Below are 19,456 nucleotides of genomic sequence, written 5' to 3'. Positions count from 1 at the left end.
ATTCCACACCCTGTTTCCCTTATTATTAATATCTGTTGCAATAAATGAAGCAATATTGATATATTATTATTAACTAAAGTCCTACTTTATTCAGATTTCCATAGTTTGTAGCTGAGATCCCATATCATAGTTGTTCCCTAGGGCTCCTCTTGGCAGTGGAAGTTTCTTGGACTTCCCTTGTTTTCAGTGACCTTGGCTGTTTTGAGGAGTACTGGTTGAGTGTGCTGTATTATGTGCTTGTACTGGAATATTTCTCATGATTGGACTAGGGTGAGGGTTTCTGAGAGGAAGAGCATAGAGGTAAAGTGCCATTTTTATCACATCGTTTCAAGGGTGCGTACACACCATCAACATGACTTGTCATTGTTGATGTTGACCTCGATCACCTGGTCAATGCAGTTTTTGTCAGGGTTCTCCAGTGTGAAGGTACTTCCCCTCTCCTTTTCCACACTACCATGCAGCCCGAGTGTGAGGGTTGTGTGTGTGTTATGCTTCACCTCCTTGGCAGTGCGTTTTGTTTTTAAGAGCTTAATTGAGGAATAATTTACACACCACAAAATTCACCTGTTTTAAATGAAGAGTTTGATGAGTTTAGTAAATTTATATTCTTGTGCTTAAGGAAACGGGTCTTTGAGGTAATAACCAAAGGATGAGGAGGACTTTAATTAGCAAAGAAAAGGAATGTTTCCAGGCAGAGGTGACTGCATGCACAGACCCTGAAGGGAGCGTGGTACATTTAGGAAACTTGGGTTAATCCTGAATCACCTAGAAAAGGTAGAACATGTCACCATTCTTCATTTAATATGCTTCATAAGTATTTTCTTCAAAACATTTTAAAGCCAACAGCATTTTATTGGCTAAGGGTAAAAATTCCAGTTCTGTGAAACACTGGGCTGTCTAGAACAATCCCTCCCTGATGTTTTATTCAAGGCTTTGCTATAACAATAAGTAATTGTTAAGATAGTAAAATTCAGAATGATCTCTGAGGGGGAATAAAATTGTAATAAAATTTCCTCCTTTTTCAGGTCTTGTTTAAACAAGAATATAAAGTATGTGCACTATTTCCTTTCTGAGAAGTCCAGATTTATTTCCCTTTGGAATAAACATACCACAGCAAAGTGAGAATGAAAAGGTAATTCAGAGGTAGAAGAAGGGAAAGAAACTAACTTAGAAATAAGTCCTCATACCAACTTAGAATCTGAAAAAATCCAGTTAGCATTTCCACGTATGAAGTATCCAAGAGGTGCTGTCAGGACTTCTGTGGACACTGAAAACCCCTGGCATGTATGAGTGCCACATTAGTCAGGACTGGCAGGGCCATGGTGAGTGACAAAGAAACCCCACAATACATCAGTCATTGTCTAGTGTGGGTCAAGTTACTCTTGCTGGTGGCTCTTCTCCAATAATTGATTCCGGGGTTAAGGCTCCATCTGTCTTGAAATGGTTTCATCTTAGTCATGTGGCCTTAAAAGTTTGCCATAGAAGAGGAAGAGAGAATGTGGATGATGACATAGGCATGTGGATCATGTCTGGATGGGGTGTACATCACTGCTGCCCACATCTCCTTAGTCAGAACCCAGCTAGTGAGCCCAACCTAAGTGCAAGGGAGTCTGGGAAATGTAGTCTTCTTGTGTATGCAGGAAGAAGAATAGGGGATTTGGTGAGCATATAGTATTGTCTTTGCCACAAGCTCTTAATTTTTTTATGTGATGCTTTTCAAATTATAAAATAATACATGCTGCTGTTAACAAGTGAAATGGGTATATAAAGGTGAAACTAATCACTCCCTACCACCGGTCTCCCCTCACTTCTCCTTCCTGTGTATCCTGCCACACCTTTCTTCTTGCCCAAATAACTGTATTCCATGTATATGTATGATTCCAAAGAAATGGACTCAAAGACAGTTTTGAGTTAGAAGTCTTCATGATAATGCTTCTGAAGTTGCTGAGAAACACATGAATGACATGTTCACCCAAGGGGTACCTCATGTTGACAGAACAGCAATAGAATTTTGCAGAAATTTAAAATTCAGTGCTTTTGTTTATTTTTCCTGGCTGACCGCAGGTCTCTGGCGTTCAAATCTGCCTCCGGGAAGCCTCTCTGGTCTCCCCTTGTCACTGTTAGGGGCTCCACCTCTGACTGGTGGAACCAGAAGGAGCTCTGGCATTGGAAAGGTCTGGGTTCAGATCCTGGCTCTGCCTCCTACAATCTCTGTGACTTTGGACAAGTGATAAACTTTTCCAAGCCGAGATCTAATACCTATAGCTTGTGTTATTTGCAGTACTACAAGATAAAATCTGCTCTTATTCTGCCAGGTTGCTCGCTCTCTATGACATCTTCATGTCTACAACTACAGACTAAGGCAGCTGGAATTTAAAATGTGTACAGTGTGACTGAAAAGCTGGGGTCATCCTCTACAAAACACAGTGCCACACGTTGGGGAGGAAAGGAAGAGAAAATACAGACTTGCAGGTGTTTGGGCTGAATGGGGTTTGGAGAAATAACTTTGGAAGGAGAGATGTGTGGGGAAACAAAGACTGGGAGATGTGGAAGTTATTAAAAACATGTTGAGACTGGTGAGGCCATTTTGCTATCCGTTTTCCTCCCCGTTAGTTATGCGTAGCTCCTGTCCATAGGAGCAGAGCCCTGCTGTGGCGGACTGCTTCTGTTAATGACCCGATGGAACAGAAGGTTCCATGGAGGTGTCCCCAGAGGTGTCCCCAGAAGTGTCCCCAGAAGAAGGGACGGGGCTTGTTCTGTGCTTTAAGGCTGTTTTTCAGTTTAACGTAGCAGCAGTCTAAGGGTAGAGGAGCCCCATTAGGGGCAAGCAGCAAATTCTGCCAATGTTGAGAGGGTGGTGGAAAGAAAGAGCTACAAGCAAAAAATTAAAAACAGAAATATGCTGTTGAAGAACTCAGCAAAATGAGGACTGAAGACAGGGACCCAAACGTGAAGACTTGGGTATCGACACAAACGGCCCAAAGAAAAAAACTGTAAAAGGCCCTTCAGTAACTGTTTGGTCAAAAACAAAACAAAAACAAAAACAAAACCCAGAAACCGTTTCAGGTGTTTCAAACAAGGAGGGATTTAATACAGGGGTTTAAGTCATAATGCTGGTGGAAGGGCTGGGAGAGCAAAAAGGCAGACAGTGGTGTCGCCAGAGACCAGAAATGCAGGAAGCTGGGGATGTCTTCCTGGACTTTACAAACTTTTTATCACCTGATGCTTTAAGAACAGCTCTATGGCTTCTCTGGCCTTTGTGCTGCCAATAAGTAGGGGTTAAATTATAACCCACGGTGCTCAAGGCCATGACACTGGTAATGTACTAATAGGCTGGGAGAAGTGGCCCATGGTGTCTAAAAACTTTGACCTATCAGTGGCCGTTTACACAAACGGGCTGATAAGTCACACCCTTGGTTTTGCCTTTATCTGACTCAGGTCAGGGGTGTGTTTGTACGACCAGCTAATATTCGAGTAAACCGAGGGGTCAAGTGGGCTGCCCTGTTAGCTGTTTCAGGGGGAGAGTGGATCTATGCTCCATCTGACAGCCAGTCTGACAGCAGTGTTGATGCCCATTTTCATGAGCTGTGGGTTCCGTAAATTTTTGGAAGGAAACAATTTGGGGGATCATGAAGGTGTAGTGAGGGGGTTATTTTGGTTTCTAGCACACTGTGGCGTTCTCTCTCCAGGATTTGCCATGCTATAGTTTGTCTGTCAGGCTCCTCCCTCTTCCCCCCTCCTTTCTGAGTTGTCCTTTCCTCTGTTGTGCCCCTGGATCTGCCCTCCTAGCACTGGCACTCCAGGCCTTGGCTGGGTGAGCTGCTCTTGAATACTGGCTTATTTCTCCCACGTCAGCTGTTGTCGTGGATGCTCTGGTGTTGCCAGGGAACCGAAAGAGGACCCAGCTGCTCTCCCCATTGATAATAGCTCATTTGACAGAGTCAGTGTTCCTGTGACAAGGTACTAAATGATGAAGTTTTCTGTTCTTCAGCCACTTCTTGCTACTCTGGAGTAGGCAGATTGAGCATTTTCGCAGTGATGTGTATATCTCCTCATGGGTCACCTAAGAACAGTGACATTCTAGGCAGCTTCTTAAGGAATATGTTCAGGAAGCCTGGGGTGACTTCTCCTGAGTGTGATCACTGGGAATGCCAAGACACAGGAGTCCCTGCCAGGCCAGTGAAAGGAACATGGTGTCCCCCCTGCTCTGTGATTACAGTTTGCAAAGCATCTCACACCGTAATGCACATTAATTTGGTCCTCACACACATTATTTTTCACAGATGACAAAACAGAAACTGGAAAGTTAGGGAACTTATGCCTGGTCACATAAGGAAGAGCTGGGCCAGGAATCAAGCCAAGATCTTCAGACTCTGACCTATAGGCCCTTCTCCCTGTACTGGGAAAGGGACTAGTCTACAACGATGTAGTGAGTGTGGGTGTTTACAGCACATTTGTCCTTTGCAAGGCCATTCAAAAGACAAATTTACCCTTGGTGCCTGGGGAGGAAGGAAAGGAAGAAGATGGGATAGAAGATGGAGAGGTTTAAATGTGCCCACATGCTGACCATGAATTGTGCTTTTCCCAAGCCTCTGTTTCACTGGCTTCACTGCCCTGAGAACATTCAGGGAGACTTGTATTGTAGGTAGGTAAGTTTGGACTATTGTCAATCTGTTCTTTTATCTAAGCATTTTGCATCATTACAGTGAAAGAATCTTGTTCATTTTAATGTGTAATTTATTTATCTCTCTCAGTAAAGATTGAGAAAAATAGCCTGATGAAAAAAGCATGGGCTTTGGAGAAATGATAATAGCTCACTTTTACTGAGCTCTGGCTATGTAGTAGGGACACACCTAAGTGCCTGCGTACTAAGTCATTGAATCCTCGTAATGACCCTGCAAGATACATGCCATCATTGTCTTATTGCACAGATAGGGAAATAAAGATATAGAGAGACGAAATAATTTGGCCAAGGTCACACAGCTAAAAGTAGCAGAATCAGGGTTTGAACTCAGGCAGTGGGATTCCAGAGCCCAAGTTGTCAATGACTCCTTTGTAGTGTCAGGAGATCACTCAGAGTCTTTGAGCTTCAGGATCCTCAAATGGTCAATTAAAAGGACACCTGTAAAGCCCCTGACACACAGTAAATACTCAGACATTGGCTGTCATTATTGTTGATAAGCCTACTGTGATCATGCTTGATGCCTGCCCAATGGTTCCTCTGAGTTAAAACTGAGGTGTGGATCCTGACAGTGTGTAGAGAAATAAGCATCTTGGCCTCATTACTAAGTAGCTCTGTGAAGTTGGGGAAGTCACTTAATTTCCCTGCACGTGTCTCTCATCTGTAAAGTGGAGAGAATACTAATAATACTTCTCTAATTGGGCTGTCATGATATCGGTGAGATCATGTGACCATGCCTGACACATGATCCAGTATGTCCAGTAAATGTTAGCTTTTTTAAAAAACATTTTATTTATTTTATTTTTAGACAGAGGGGAAGGGAAGGAAAAAGAGAGGGAGAGAAACATCAATGTGTGGTTGCATCTTGTGCGCCCCCTACCAGGGACCTGACCCACAACCCAGGCTTGTGCCCTGACTGGGAATCGAATAGGTGACCCTCTGGTTTGCAGGCTGGCACTCAATCCACTGAGCCATACCAGCCAGGACAGTAAATGTTAGCTTTTATTATTAAGGGTACATTTTTGCAAAGGAAGCCTCTTGTGAATGGTGGAGATTTGAAAGCAGGGACTGGTGGTGAGGACCCCTTCCATTGGGGGAGCTATTTCAGCACATTTCCCAAAGGTAGTGTCTTTTGACTTAAAAAATATATGTACAGAAAAAGCAGATTTGTTGTGTGTATAAATTGAAAGAATGGTTTGCGCCTTAATCCCCTAAACCCTTTAGCAAAGGTAGTTGGAGCATGTGTGGTTTTATGCTCCCATCTCCCCAAGCAGGCTCGTCCCTCTGACGCTAGAATTCATGTATGCTCAAGAGGACAAGGGAAGGAGGACTGAAAATATGTTGGTATTTCTCTGCTGTGACACCCCCAGGCCCTACCCTTCTAGTGTGTCAGCCACAGCAGACCAAACTTAAGTCTCCAGGATTCAGGCCTCATCTGGGTTTGCCTGGAGGGCTGGTGAGGCCTAGCACCAACCCTGAAGTGCAATTTGTAACACAGCAAGGCTGCTCACCATCCTCCTAGACATTTCTCAAGAATTTAGGAGTGCTTGGGGCCCTACACAATGGCCTGACACTGGCAAGGCGTGGGGGGTGACTCAGGCTTCTCTCCCCTTTAGTGAGAACATATCAGCAGATGGGCCGTATCTGCGTCCAGGCCATTGCAGAGCAGCCCCTGCTTTGCTGCACATGGATGAGTAGGCCACAGGACTGGCGTGGGGTATCTTCCTGGAGCCACCAGGCCTTCAGAGGTTGGGGCAGCACATATCCTTGTAGAGAGCCAGGGTTCAAGTTGGAGAGAGTACTGCATGCCACATGGTTGTGAGAGGCTCACCAGTACCCATGAAGTGCCCCCTGAGATGTCCAGAAATGATGACAGAGGATTTGAGGTGGCTAGGGAGTCCTACAATATAGGTAGGATGGGAGCCAGAGGACTACGTATGACTTTAATGAGAAATGTCTTGTTTGGGCTGTGTCCCTGGCAGCAAGCACAGTCCCCACCCCCACCCCCAAGGAGTGGCCACCCAGAGGCAGAAGAGCCTAAGGCCATTAGTGAGTGGGAGCAGCAGGCTGTGGCTTCAGGGCTCTGAGAGCTCACCTTGTGGGGCCTATACTTGGTTTGTCTCCCCAGAAAGACATTCTTGCTGCTCAGTAAACCCCAGATGAAGGGATGGCAACCTAAGGCGTGGGTGGCAAAGGTGGCAAGTGGTCTGACATCGTTAGGTTTCTTGGGGCAGGGCTAGGCCTTGCTCGCCTTCTATTGTCTTCCTGTTACAGGGTGCAACCAAGCGGGGGGGACCCCAAATGGGCATTTGAAATGGGGTCCAGAACTCAAGGTGTCCAGGAGATTTTAAGATGTCTTCACCCCTTCCCCCACAGGTGTGAGTTGGGGGAAGAGGCACACAGAGCAAGAACATGCAGGGCAGCTTTGCAGCTAATCCATGGCATGGTCATTTAACATACCTATAGCCTTTGGCTGGTCACTTAGATATGCTAAATAGCTATGGCCATGCTCAAGGCCAGGGGGATGGAAAAGGACCTCCCCCCAAGATGGGACTGGGGGGCAGGTTCCCTGAGTTATAGCACCTGCGTGGGAGCTTGGAGAAGATTGGCTCCATGACATGGGGTCACACCTGCCCAGACCCATGCTGGTGACCAGAAAACCTGGAGAAGACAGCAAATTGAGGGCAAGTGTGCCTGAGTGTAGGAGGAGTCGGAAATGGGGCTGCAGAGGAAGATTGGCATGGGGATTTAAACCCATACACGGCAGCATTTGAGGAGAGAACCACGCAAATTTGGCAGAGTGGGGACTCTCCCTTCCCATAGCTTTGTAGGGAGGGAGAAGCATGTGGTTTTGGTTGAGCGGAGACTCCCGTGGCCCTGGGAAAGAGGACCACATGCCTTTGCCAGAGTGGGGACCCTTGCATCTTTAGAAGGGGGAACCACCACCTGGTTTTAGCAGAGATCCTGGCGACTCAGCTGAGGGTGCCAGGAACCCAGGGAGGTCTCCCAGGCGAGGTGGAGTACTAACTGGGAATAACCAGAGGACTGCCTGAGCCATGGACTTCTATTTCCTTTCCTGAGATACAGTACTCTGGACTGGGCAAAGGGGGAAGGAAGGAAGGACTGTGTCTGTTTGTGGGTGTTTTAAGAGACTTTAGGATTTTTGATAATGACATTAGGTCACTACTTTAAGTTTGTATAGCATTAAATAAACATTTCCTTTCCTTTTCACAAATCTCTGGCATTGAGAGACGTCTTTCCTCTGGCAGCGGACATGACAGACCTGGGGGCTTTTTTCTCAGTAATACTATATCGTCCCAGGCCCCCCTTGTTTGTTCTGTAACATTCCCATCCCTCATCGGCACCATGTGGGTTATGTTGCTGCTTGTATTGGACAGACAAGGTCAGACATCCTTCCTGGCTACTGGTTGGTCCCCAGAGTTGTCTCTGTCCCCCTCTCTCCTCCCATCTTTGTCCCCTCTAGTGCTTTCCTGGGGGACTCCATGATGTCCCACCTAACAGCCACTGAGCAGAGAGTGAAAAGAAGGCCCAGTGAGGGAGAAACAGAAGGAGTGGGAGGTCATGTGCACAGTGAATGCCAGGTGAGGAAACTCAGCCAGTGACTGACTGCTCACCTCACTATCGGCCTCGGGCCTTGGGGTGGAACGCTGCCGCTCTGCTGCCCTGGCTGCCCGCGTCTGTTCTGTAAGCAGTATCAGAGGGCGAGCGTTTCATCACCAAAGGAAGAGGTAAGAAGAAAAACATCCCATAAACATCGTCACTGCCAGGGCTGACACTGGGAAATCTTTTGAACTTTGAATCTGGATCCTGGACTTGACCTTTGAAGGCCAGGGAGGGCACTGGTGGCAGCAGGAAGTCGAAGGCTTCAGGTTTGTACCATCCTTGCTGAGCAGCGAGTCGATTCTGGACGTTGGGCACTGTCAGCAGGCCCTCGGTGCCCCGGAGCAGTCCCAGGCCCTCCAGGGTGGGGCACGCTGCCTGAACCCGAGGGCCTCTGTCCCCTCATCAGGGCTGGCAGTGCGCAGAGCCCCAAGCTCGGGAGGACCCTGTACTTGGTCAGTGTTCTGCTGCCACCTGCTTGATATTTTTAATTTTTCTTATTTAATTCTTTCTTGGCACAGCAAAATATGTGTAACATATTATTTTACCATAATGAAAAATGAAACCTACATCATACAATTTGCCATTTTAATGTATACAACTCAGTGGCATTAATTATATTCACAATATTGTGCTACCATCACCACTGTTTCCAAAACTTTTTCCTCACTCCAAGTAAAAACTCTAAACCTATTAAGCAATAACTCTCCATTTCTTTCTTCCCTCAGCCTCTGGTAACCTCTATTGTACTCTCTGTCTGTGAATTTGCCTGTTCTGGATAGTTAATATAAATGGAATCATATTGCACGATATTTACCATTTGTGTTAGGTTTACTTCTCTTAGCACAGTGTTTTCAAGGTTCATCCACGTTGTGTCATGGGTCAGAACTTCATTCTTTTTTATGGATGAATAACTATCCATTGTACGTATAGACCAGTTTTCGTTTACCCATTCCTCCATTGGTGGACACTCTTGAACTGTTTCCATCTTTCAGCCATTGGGAATGATGTTGCAATAAGCGCAGGTATGCAAATCTCTAACCAACTCCCTGTTTTCAGTTCTTTTGGGTATATACCTAGGAGTTGTATTGCTGGGTCACATGATGATTCTATGTTTAGCTTTTTGAGGAACTGCCAAACTCTAAAATTCTTAGTGCTGGAACAAGGGGCCCTGCATTTTCATTTTGCACTGGGCTCTGCCAAGTTACGTAGCTGACCCCTCCTGTCCCTCAGGGCTGTTGTCAGAGAACATCAAGGTCTGAGGCGTATCTGAATTACCTTTGGTGCACCAGCCCTGTATAAGCAGAAATTAGCCACCACACCTATCCTAGAGCCCACTCAGGTTTCCATCCTCCTGTGGGCAAACATGGCTTGCTTATCAGTACCTGTCACAGTGTGGAAGGAGAGTGGTTTGTTAAAGGTATAATGACTGAGGACTGACACCATCAATGCCCACATAGCTCACTTGTTTGCACTAACGTGACCACTACCACGTGGTCTTCCCTAATGTGACTTCATTACGCTGTCTTTGCCACCATGGTTTTACTATCACAGAAATTCTTGTCCAGGAAGAAAAAAGTTGCAAATAACTTTATTGTTTCAGGAACTTCCCCAAAACCCACTTAAAACTGTTTAACTCTTTAACAGATAGCATCAAATGACTTTTTCCTCAACTTGCTCAGCTCAAAATCCTGAATGATTGTATCATGAGCTTTACCCAGTCCGAATCCACCTCACTCTGAAACACCTACCTTAAAGCAGATGAATATCCTGACTTTGGAGACACTGTCAAGATTGCCAAGTAGTAACCTCTCTTGTTGCCAAGAGCTTTGTCTTATCAACAGGGTGTCTTGGTGGTATTTTTTGGAGCCTGATTTAATAGGCTGCAATATTACCTTCTACACTATGCAGTTGCTCCACTCCATCCAATATCTCTCCATCCATCTGATGATTTGTTGAGAGCCTACTATGTGTGAGGCACTCCTACACACTAGTTCCGTGATGACAGAGACAGACACAGCCCTTGTTTTTATAGAGCTTCCCCTCTCCTCCACTCTCACATCACATTCCTGTGGCTAGAGAAAGTGGAGACTAAGAGTCATTTTCAACTTGAATTCATTTGAAAATGGAGCTTCCCATAGCAAACAAGCTGGGTCCCTGTTTTTTGTTTTTGTTTTTAATCCTCACCTGAGGATCTGTTTATTGATTTGAGATAGCAAGGGGGGGGGGGGAGAGAGAGAGAGAGAGAGAGGGAGGGAAACATCGATGTGAGAGAGAAATATGGATATAAGAGAGAAACACTGATTGGTTACCTCTCATACACACCCCAACCATGGATCAAACCTGCAACTTCGGAACATGTTCTAACCTGGAATCAAACCTGCAACCTTTTGGTGTACAGGTGAAGCTCCAACCAACTCAGCCACCTGGTCAGGGTGGGTCCTTGCTTTTCAAATCTGGATTCTGGAACATGGTTGGGGAGGAAAAACTTTTCCTCTACCCTCCTAGGTTCAGTGCTTGGGGGTGTGCAAATTTAATCAACAAAAAACAGATAAATAGGAGAAAAGGAATACATTATTAATATTAATATTTTCCTTGCATGAGAGTTCATACAAAAGGAGTGTAACTCAAAGAGGCAGTTAGATTTGACTTGGTGGCTTATATGCCATCTTTAACAAAGAAAAGTAGGTTTGGGCTTCAAGGATGATATATTGCGGAGAAGTGATGAGAATATATATGGGGAACTAACAAGATAAGGATTAATTTAGTAAGATCTGTTTATGAAACTCATCTTAATGACTCCTCTCTTCCTGGTACAGGAGAGAGAAGACACTTTCACAAGGGAAATTCATGCCCTGCTTTTAGGTAGAAAAGAGGAGGGAAGAGAACTCTTTTTGCATCTGTTGATTCTCAGTTGCCTTCACTTTAAAATAATCCTTATGCCAAAATGGCATATTTTGGGGTGGTATGTCCTGATCCTCTTCCACTTGATCTTTAGAAGGCCAGGTAGCAAGATGATCTTAGAAAGCCAGGTAGCAATGAGTGTGTCAGTCAGAATGAGGACTTGACTTGTCAGTGCTGTGCTTCCTTATCTCTAAGGTGCTTCTTGTGTCCTGGTGCCACCCTGCCTAGTCAGTACGGGGATGTGTTGACCTGAGCCTCCCCAGCGTAGCTGCTTTTAAGCCCAGCGCCCAGTGATGATGACCCACCATCACAGCATAGGCGAGTCCCCAGAGGGGTATTTCCAGGATCCGTGATCAATGGGGGAAGCAAGGAGCCCTACCCGAGGCTTCACCAAGAGGCAGAACCTGCCAAACCAGTTTGTAAACCTGCTTTGGTCACCCAGGGGTAACTGCTGTGCATCTGGATGAACACAAGTCAGGATGCTCGAACAATTCTCTCAATGTTTGGGTTGCTTTTAGCTTAAAAAGGGCTTTTACTTTTCTTCCCTTTTTATCTTTTTTTCGTCTGGTTCTTAAATATGCTGCAGCCCAGGGTATTTATCTTGGGAGCTTCAGATGGCTCACACTCCCCTCCCCCACTCCCTCCTGTGGCTCCTTCCCCATCTGATTACATCTTTCCTTAGTAATGGGGTTTTGACCGGCCTTTTGTGTAAAGCTAAGACACAATGGGACAAGAATATTCGCTCTTATTTTTATCGCTGTGTTTTATTTTCTACCTTGTTTTTGTAAGTGTGCCTGTTTCTGATTTTGCTCCTGGCCAGGAAAGGGGCCTGGGATTCAGGGAGAAGATTAGATGGCCTGGTGTGGCGATTGGTCTTTAAAAGAAAGAAGCAGAAGTTGATCACATGCCGAAGCTCAGGGCCAATGCAGAACTGCCTCCCAAGAGGCCAATCAATTTCAATTAAGGAGATTAAAAGCCCCAAGCACAGAGAGGCCCTGTCACGGGTTTCTGAATGCCGGCTCCTCCAGCAGCCTGAAAACAGACAGTGGGCCCCGAAGTGCTGGACCTTGTCCTCTGGGCCAATGTCAAGTGAGGGAGTGAATGCAAAGAAGAAGCTGGCTGAAGGGGTTCAGCAATGTTTCACGGGGCCCTACTGGCATTTGGGGAAGGACTGACCTATCAGTGTCCTCACCCCCTGTAAGTCTACAGACCCAAGTCACTAGGCCAACTCAACCCAGCCTGATGGCCCTACACACTTCCTTGGGGCAAAACCGGAGGCCTGGCGACTGCCTCTGACCTGCTCTCTAAGGGTGGGACAAGGCTTCTGTGGCCCCTGGCTGGATAGCTGGTCCTCCTAGTCTGTACCTTCCTATTCCTGGGGCATCACCAAGCAGTTCCAGGTCCCCACTGACCCTAATTACTGAGGCTTCCTAGAGCCCAGGCTACCACAGGGCAAGGGTTGGGTCATAGCAGGAGACCTGGTGGAGGAGAGGGGCTGTGGTATCACACAGGCCCGGGGCTGAGCCTGAGCCACCATGTGACCTCTCTGTGCTTGTTTTTTTTTAAGACTACTTGACTCACCAGGGCATCCAGTCTCCACCCAGGCAACCAAGTGAGCCTCACTTTCCATGTTTATAAAAAGGGAGCTACCACCTGCCTCACAGGTGTTGCCAGGCTCACAGGAACTGCTGTGTGTACATAAAGTGTAAAGCATGTGACATCCCCTAGCCACTCCCCTCTGCCAGTAGCCATGCCAATGACAGTGGCATTGGGAAGACAGAGTGCTTAAATTATACTCAGTTCCTCAGATCTGGTGACTTTATTGTTCAATAGCCAATAGATTAATGATATTGAGAGGAATGTACTTGTCCACTGTAGCTGCTATGTAAGTATCGAGGATGTGTTGCAGGGGGCAGGAGAATGGGGTCATCAGAGGAGGAGGCTGCAGGGATGCAGGGGAGGGGCAGGGTGGGAGGGAGGGAGGAAGGCACTCCAGGAAGGGGAGTAGCAGGAGGCTGATGGAAACCACAGGTACTTGTTGGACAGGAGGAAATGGGCCTGGTGGAGGCCAGACACAGCTTTGTGGACAGGAGCAACTTCAAAGACAAGTGTAGGGATTCTTGGAAAACTTCAGGAAGCTGAAGCCATTGTTCACCTTGCCTGACCTTGGGGCGGGGGGAGGGCAGGTAGATGAGGTCCTCCCCAGGGACTGGCTATTTCTCAGGGTGCCTCTTCTTTCTCTCTGTAGCTTATCTTGTGGCTACTTTTCTATTAACAGGACCATCTGGAGAATGAAGAAGGCAGAGGGAGAGGCTTGATTCCGGCCATCTGGCTGCTTGTTTGGTTACCTGTGGGACAGGAGGGACACGGATGGAAGTGACTGCATTAAGAAGTGTGGGGTCACATAGCTCCAAATCCTATGGGGGGAGGCAGCAGGGTGGTTCATGGATTTGCCCAAGGTCACCTTAGTTAGTAGCAGAGCCAGGCTCCTGCTGTCCTACTGTACCCCCAGCCTTTTGGACATACCACTTCCCCCAATGTAACTGAGAAGGAAGGACTAGAGCTGCAGGCTGAGGTTTGTTGTGATGAGCTGGGATGGCTGTTCAACTTTGAAAGCATCTGGATCTTTTTCTGAAATAACAACGAATGGATTGCATTATAGAAAAATGATCTTTTCTTTATTACAAATTTATTTTACAACTGTGGAAAAATGGAATTTATCATTTATATTGAAGAAGATATAAAGATATATAGAGTTTAAATTGTGAAGGAAGGAGGTAGAAGAGTATCCAAAAGGAACCTCCCCTGGAGGGGGGCCCAGCTTTGTGGGAGGAAAGGGGCCGTGAGCTCCAGTCCTTCCTTCCCGAGATAGAAAGTTGTGGGCTGGCCAGGCACAAGGAGGCACATCAGAAGGTGGGAGGAGAATGTGGTGTGTTGTGCCCTGGGACCTACTTTTAAGCACAGCACCTTGGAGGAGCAGGTTTGTATCCTGGGGAACTGGCTTTGTCTTGTCATGTCATGGGAACCAAGGCCAATTTTGACAAAGACCCAGGGGAAGAAATGCTGCCAGCAGAGTAGCACCAGACAGTAGGAGGCTTTCCCTGAGCCATGGCTCCTTGAGCTGTCAGAAGCAGACAGAACCAGGGTGTCAGTCCTTTTGGGCTGCCATAACGGAATACCACAGATGGAGGGGCCTCAACAACAGACAGATGGAGGCTGGAAGTCTGAGATCAAGGAGCTGGCTGATTCCATTCTGGCAGAGGACTCTATTCCTGGCTTGCGGGCAGGCACCTTCTCACTGTGGTCTTTTTTCTTCTTCATATAATGACACTAATCCCATCATGAGGGTCTTCCCTTCATGACCTTGAGATGGTATAGTAAGAAGCTAGGACAATTTCTTGACATGTGGAATAGGGAAACTGATTCAGAGAGCTGAGCAAACTGGCCCAGCAAATTTACAACCAGGTATAGAAGGTCACCTCAGAGATAACATCCAGACCTCAGTTGTATTAATATTTCTCTGGGCTCCAGGCCCAGAGAAGCAGCAGAACCAGGTGGGTGATGCCAGGACAGCTACAATGACTAATGACCCCCTGCCCTGGCACTGACCAATCAGTTGAGACTGTGACCCTGACAGAGCACACCTGGAAAGCTGATGAATAATCTGCTGACACCCTTCCCTGACACCTCTCCTAAGATTCCTGCCTTCAAGGGAGAAATACAAACTCAAGACAAAGACCTAGCATGGGCTTTCCCTCTGGGGAGCAGCCTCCATCACTCCCTTTCCCCTCTTTTTCTCTCACTTCTTCTCCCACAGGCATGCATCTCCTAAATGCTAAGGGTCCCTGCCAAACTTGCAATCAGGGAAGTAATGGGCAGTGGCAACTTGTCTCAGGCTCATCCCCTGAACCTGTCCTCAAGGTCCCTTTTCTCTGACTTCCCAGTGAGCTAAGGTAGTCCAGCCTGGGCTCTCCTGTTGCTCCTTCTATGCTAAGCCCAGCTTTCACAGATGTACCCTCATAGTCACCTGGGCGCATACTGTGAAGTCTTTCCTACATGAAGCCATGAACCCATACACTACTGGCTGGCTCTAGGCAGACCTGCCCAGAGCCAGGCTCTCTATTCGGTAACAACCTCATTGAAACTTAAATTCCTCCCAAAGATCCTACCTCAAAATTCCAACACACTGAAGGCTGAGGCTTTGACATATATGCTGGGGTGGGGGTGGACAAACACCCATAGTGCTGGAGCTCTGTGCCTCTCCATTATCTTCCTGTCTCCTCAGGTAGTTTACAATGGGCAGTGCTTCTCAAACTATCTGTGGTGAAGAACCTGTTTGTTCTTATTTGTAATGGGGTACGATGTGTGATGAGAAAAGTGAAATTACTATGTGAAAAAAGACTTATGAAATGCAAACTCATTTTTTATTATTATTATTGGTTTCCACCAAGATAGCATTGATGTTAAATTGATATGGATGCTTCTGAATGCTCACCCCTACCTCTGTATTCATCTTGTCATGGAGCTGTGACCAAGCCTTCGAGGGCCTCCTGCATGGACCACCCTTTGGGTGGCATGTTCCGGAGCCCCATGGAAAGCACTCAGCCTCTACAGTGATGGGACTCTGAAGCTTCCAGAGATAAGATGTCATGGGCACTAGAGATGTTCCCAGATGCCCAGATGCTTGAAACCATGGATATACCAAACTTTATATACGAGGTCTGTCCAGAAGGTTTCCAGCCATGTAATTTGAAAAATAAAATATTTACTGAAGAAGATACAAGCTAAAAAAAAACATTGTACAAAGGATAATGACACCTCAGTCCCCTTCAAAGTAGGCACCTTGGGACCTCACACAGTTCTCCCAATGGCCATCAGCTGCCCCCCATTGTATTTTCCTGAATCTCATTGGTAATCTGAAATCTCTTCCCTTTCAAAGGTGATTTTAGTTTTAGGAAAAGCCAGAAGTCACAGGGTGCCAAATCTGGGTTGTAGCAGGGCTGAGTCATCTGGGTGATTTGATGTTTCACCAAAAAAAACTGTGCACGAGACATGATACATTAGTGAGTGTGTTGTTATGATGAAGCTGCCAATCATCAGTTGCCTGTAGCTGCAGCCTTCTGAATCTTCTGAATAATTTCTGTGGAGGAATGTTCAAGTTTAACACAAAATCTGATGCAGATTCATTGCTCTACTTGCTCAGTCATTTTGAATGTGATGACCACACAGTACACATGCTCACTCAACAGTATCTACCACCTCCCACTGACCAGTGCAGTGAAGTCATCATTGTTCACACATGCACATTCCAGTCCACTCTCTTTGGTTGCCAGGTTGCACTGATATTGTGCAAACTGTTCTTGTTATATTAACAATGGCTGGACTCTTCCTACATAGACCTTGTATACTATGTTTTTGCCTGTATATATGTACCTATGATAAATTTAATTTATAAATTAGGCACAGTGAGAGGCTAACTACTAATCATTAAATAGAACAATAATAACAATATACTGTAATAAATGTTATATGAATGAGATCTATCTCCCTCTCTCTCTCTCTCTGTCTTTCAGGTAACAGACCTGATCACTGAGATGTTACTAAGTATCTCACCAGCAGGGAGTGTCCACAGCATGGAGACCCTGGACAGAGGGATGATTCACATCCTGGGTGTGACAGAGCAGGACAGCACATGATTTCATCCCACTACTCAGAAAGGATTACAATTTAAAATTTATCAGTTGTTTGTTTCTGAAATTTTCCATTTAATATTTTTAGACCTCAAGGGACTGCAGGTAAGTGAAACCATGGAAAGCAAAGCTGTGGATAAGGGAGGACTCATCTAACAGCATTCTATGGTGGCAAAAGCACTGGCTTTAGAATCAGAGACTGGAAGACAAATCTATCTCCCCCACTGTGAGCTGCATGAATTTGGGGTGAGCTTTAAGCTATACATGCCTCAGTTTCTCCATCTAGCAAATGGAGATGATAATATCTTTCCTTAGGGAAGTGGTAAAACTTAAAGGACACCATGCCTGGAAAGCACTTGGAACAGTGCCTTTTTCCTCTCTGTTCCCCTTCAGAAAAAGACTGGGTTAGGTTCCTGGTGAAGAGTCAGGACTGCTCCCCAGGGGAGAGATCATGACCATGAGCTTTACAATGACAAAGGGGCCTTTTCCACAAAATCACTGGATGTTAGAGCAGAGGATCTGGATGGGTGCAACCCCTGGGAATACAGACATGAGAAAAGATTTCCCAGGAGAAGCTTTCCGTGGCAAGAGAACTGGAGAGAGAGCAGCAGGATGTTAATCCAACCTGGTTGACCAGAAGGCTCAAATTTCAAACCTTCCATTGGGATTTGCTGGGGGTGGTAGCCCTGATGGAGGAGAAGACAGAAGCTTCAGATTCTTCCTGTTCCTCCAAATGTCCAAGATAAACATGAGGCTCTTAAGCACCAAACAACTGGTGTGTCTCCAGCTCAGTAAGCCTCATAGGCACTATCCTGGGACGTGGGGCTACACGTCAGGAGACCTGGGGTCTCTGAATCATCAGTAAAGGCCCCTATATTAGTCTGTTTAGGTGGCTATAACAAAGTCCCACAGACTTGGCAGCTTAAACAACAGAAATTTATTCTCTCACAGGTCTGGTGGCTGGAAATTCAAGATCAAGGTGTGCGTGGAGTTGGTTCCCTCTGAGGGCTGTGAGAGAAGGATCTGTTCCAGGTTCCTCTCCCTGGCTTGTAGATGGCCCTCTTCTCCATGTGCCTTCACATCACTTTCCTTCTGTGCATGTCGGTGTCCAAATTTCCCCTTCTAATAAGGACACTAGTCATGTTGGATTAGGGCACAACCTATTGACCTAATTTTAACTTTATTATCTTTTTAAAGCCCCTGCCTCCAAATAAAGTTGCCTTCTGCAATACTGGGAGTTAGGGCTTCAACATGAATGTGTGGTGTGTGTGTGTGTGTGTGTGTGTGTGTGTTGAGGGGTGCAGTTTGGTCCATAACAGCCCTTTACCCAATTGTCCTAAATTTCATGAGCATGGAAGTAAGGGGTGAGCTGCAACCCCCAGAATCCTCCTGATTTTAAGCAGATTAAGGCTTAGAGTAGAACTGTGCATCTACCTTGCAAATGTACCTGAGTATGTGACTGAGGCCATGTAATCTTTCCAGGTTGAATTTTATTTATAAAGCAGAGAAAATAAAAGTAACATGTATTTATCTCCCCAGGTGTTTGGAGTCTTCTGTTATGATTGCGGTGATGATGCATTGAAAAACCAAACAGATTGGTCCTTAGGACTGACGACCCAGAGGTAAATCCACCACCACCACCATCACCACCACAAAACAAACACAAGCTTTCACATCACGAGAAGAGAAAATTATGATGCCTTCTTTATTGATGCTGTGAAAGGAAAATGACATTAGAGTCTATTGATTCTCTTTTGAGATCTAATAATATGCTTTATTTAGGTCTTATTCACATACCACTTTTTCCATGGGTCTTTCTTGGGAGCTGAAATTGGCCAGTTACAAACAGAATTGGTTCTGCAGTCCTTTGAAATCACTGAAGTAGACATGTTTTAGAACACAAAAGATTCCAAGCTTTCTTTGGGAAACAAAGCATAGTTGGAAAAAATATCTCATCTCTAAACAAAACTGAAAGTATGCCTCACTTTAGATTCATTTGATGACATAATCTTTCTTGGGACTAATCTGTTTTAGAATCTATTTCTATTGGCACCTGTGAACCAGTAAAAAATCCAGAAGGAGAGAAGCAGTATAACAACAATTCAGAGAAACAAGGTTGTTCAATTTTTTTAAAGCACTGAATTAATGTTTGCACCACCAAGTCAAATTATTTATACACATGCCATTGGTTTTGCATCTCTAGAATTTGTTAGCATTCAGAGTATGATAAATTGTACCTGACTTGCCTGTGAAAACTCATCTTGAGAAAAATTTTTTCCAGTGGGAAAATATGTAGATGACACATGGTGAGGCTTTACTGAAGCTGCTCTTCAGGTATGCAGCCAGAAAAACTCAGTGGAAGAGAGAGGTGGGTTTTTAGATGTCATCATAGATGGTGAAAAATTTTGGCTTTGGGGCAGTGTTGTAATGCTCATCAAGTGACTTCACCTCTGGATGACATTTTGTTCTGCTCTAGATAGGCTCCAAACTCAGGGTTTGCTGTGAATGTCCAATGGGACAATGCATGCCGAAAGATCTACATGAGCCCTCCCAGGGTTAG

General features: G+C 45.7%; 1 long non-coding RNA gene across 1 annotated transcript in view; it reads left to right on the top strand.

Annotated features, from left to right (window-relative positions):
• LOC118500353 overlaps positions 1 to 18,827 on the top strand; it is a 39,126-nt gene extending 20,299 nt beyond the window's left edge. Inside the window, exon 2 of the long non-coding RNA XR_004902923.1 lies at positions 16,780 to 18,827. This is a non-coding gene — a long non-coding RNA (uncharacterized LOC118500353). The remainder of the gene's footprint in view (positions 1 to 16,779) is intronic.
• The last annotated feature ends 629 nt before the right edge of the window (positions 18,828 to 19,456 follow it).

Source organism: Phyllostomus discolor, chromosome 1 (genome assembly GCF_004126475.2).
Source record: "Phyllostomus discolor isolate MPI-MPIP mPhyDis1 chromosome 1, mPhyDis1.pri.v3, whole genome shotgun sequence".
In the NCBI taxonomy this organism is placed as follows: Eukaryota; Metazoa; Chordata; class Mammalia; order Chiroptera; family Phyllostomidae; genus Phyllostomus; species Phyllostomus discolor.
The sequence above is the reverse complement of the archived record's forward strand: the minus strand, read 5'-3'. Positions and strand labels throughout refer to the sequence as shown.